Below are 2,848 nucleotides of genomic sequence, written 5' to 3'. Positions count from 1 at the left end.
TGTTTAAAGTACTTAACATCTCTTTCATGGTTGTAATCTCTTTGGTAGGTACACTTTCTTGGCTCTCACTTTTACATTCACTTTTCTGCTCAAACTGCTGGATGATGATGATGATTATGAAGATGATGATTGGTGCTGGGGAATTGACCCAGAGGCACTTTACTAATTAGTTATATCCCAGGACATTTTTATTTTTATTTTTTAAGTCAGAGTCACACTAAGTTTCTCAGAACCTCACTTATTTACTGAGACTGGCCTTTAATTTGTGACTTTCCTGCCTCAACATCCCGAGTCTCTTGGATTATAGGAATGTGCCACCATGCCCAGCCTAACTGTAGGTTTTTTAAAACCTTTCTTTTCGGCCCTCTGAGCCTGCTACAAGCTGAGCAGCATTCCCCTGCTGGGCGATATTCTCCCATATTTTCAAAATGTTTGATCATGTGCTTTTCTTAATAAGAAGTTAATAATATTTAAGTGGAGGTTACAGTGTTAGACTGACAGATCACATGTTGACTGAGTAGAACAACCTTTTCCCATGTTTCTCTGTGTATGCATGAGTGTGTTCATGTGTTTCTCTCCCTCTGTGTGTATAGGTAAGTTGTATATATATATATGAATTGTGTGTTTGCATGTGTGTGTTTTCAACAGTCTTTTTGCACCAACTATTAGGCCCCACTGCATAATATTCTGAGATAATACTAGCTATCAACATGATATACTGATCAAAAAATTGAGGAATTTATTACCATCTGTTAAATTTAAATGATGCATATAAAGAAAAAAAAAAGCTGGGTGCAATGGTGCACGCCTATAATCCTGGCACATCTGGAGGCTGAGGAAGGATGATCATGAGTTCAAAGTCAGCCTCAGAAACTGAAGAGGTCCCAGGCAACTCCGTGGAACACTGTCTCTATATTAAATACAAAATAATAAAAAGGAAAGGTGGCTGGGGATATAGTCAGTGGTTAAGTGCCACAGTACCAAAGGAAACAAAAGAAAAAGAAAAAATAAAAGAAGTCACTTGTTTGACTTGTGTTCTTGGGCATCTTTTCAACTAGTAATTATTGGTTATCCAATAAACTGTGAGAATTTTCAGGGGCCATTAACTGTACACTGTCTTCTTGTATTCACTTATATATACAGACATTATATTCTGGACAATTTGATTATGATGTGCCAATTAATGCAATCATATTCATGGTGGAGAGTGAGAAAAAAAAGAAAAAGAAAATGAAGGAAACACCAACCAAAATAAGAAAAGGAAACAACAATATAAAATAGGAAATCTGTGCATTTGTATGACAATTTATATACCCTACATGAATATGAGCCAGTGTTCCCAAAGAAACTAATAGATTCTTGTTGAATAAACGGTTCTGATTAAATAATGAATAGATTCTTTCTTAAAAATATCTTTTAGTTGTAAATGGACACAATACATATTTATTTATTTATTTATTTATTTATTTATTTATTTTTGTGGTGCTGAGGATTGAATCCTGTGCCTTACACATGCTAGGTGAGCCCACTACCACTGAGCCACAGCCCAAGCCCAGTGACTAGAGTCTTGAATGTATGAAAGAGTCCGTCAAATGTCCACTAGTATTTAGTAGGACCTAGATATAAATTTAGACATAAACCAAGATGTATATCTAGATATAAACCTAGATACAAATATTCCCAGTGGCAGTTTATGATAGAGGAAGTAAAAGAAGAGTGAGTGGGGAAATGAAAAAGAGGGGAAAATGACTAGAGTCACAAGGACTTCTCCTTATGTACAAGAGAATGAAAGTGCGATTGACATGACAGTTTGTGGTAAGCGTGCACCCTCAATGCTTGGTTGTCTTGCCCTTCCAAGATTCTCTTTCCATTTTTTCTTATTCCAAATATGATATCTAAAACCAGATAGGTTCCCATGTTTCTCTGTTCCTGATATGTTAGTTCTGTTTAGAAGGGTCCAACATCTGCCATTTAGCAACTTTTTAATTCTAAACAAATCCAATTCTTTACATTCAAGTTAATTATCTAATCCAATGTACCTAAGGTATGTATGTTGGACAATGATGCATTACTGAATGTGATGTTTGAACTACTAATCCCATCTCTTTTAAGCAATACTACAAGTTACTTGACCCTCTTTAACTTCAATGTTAGAATTTTCCCTAAAGATATTGAAATTCTGTCTTAGAGTACAATGTTAGTGTTTTGTTTTCTTTCTTTGAATATTGGCAGATTTCTTTTATTCTCATCTATAAACATTTACAATTCTATCATCAGCATAGCCAGGAAAAAATGAAGCTAAGCTGCTTGACTAATTGGCTGGTATTAACTTAATTAAACATATTAAGATCCAGATTGATAGTCACTGAGTGACTTTCACAACTCACATGTTCATTTTTGTTAATTCTTTATTAGGCCTTTAATGTAATGGACTCAAAAGAAATCACAGTTTTTATTATTTTAAAATATTTGACATATGGGATACCATTATTAACATCACCATAAAATTACATATTTAACAGTGAATAATAAATTTGTTAGGTTAGTAATACTTATAACTGTAACTCCATTACAGTTTGAATTTTTTTTTTCATCTTGGAGAACATTAATGAAAAGTGGGATTAGCTGTGAAGAAATTCACTGTTGGCAACTTTTCATTAACATGTTAATTCATTTCTTTTATGACCTCTATAAGTACCAGAGTACTGCTGCCTTGGAGAGACCCTAGAGTATTCAGAAAATTGTTTGGAAAAGATTTCTTAATCTTGTAAAAAAAAATAAAATGTAGCTAAGAATCAAATAGAAAATATAGTGATGTGATTTACAACAAATAATCTACAAGTTTCTG

This window comes from Urocitellus parryii, chromosome 1 (assembly GCF_045843805.1).
Source record: "Urocitellus parryii isolate mUroPar1 chromosome 1, mUroPar1.hap1, whole genome shotgun sequence".
Taxonomy (NCBI): Eukaryota; Metazoa; Chordata; class Mammalia; order Rodentia; family Sciuridae; genus Urocitellus; species Urocitellus parryii.
This window is presented reverse-complemented; position numbering follows the sequence as displayed.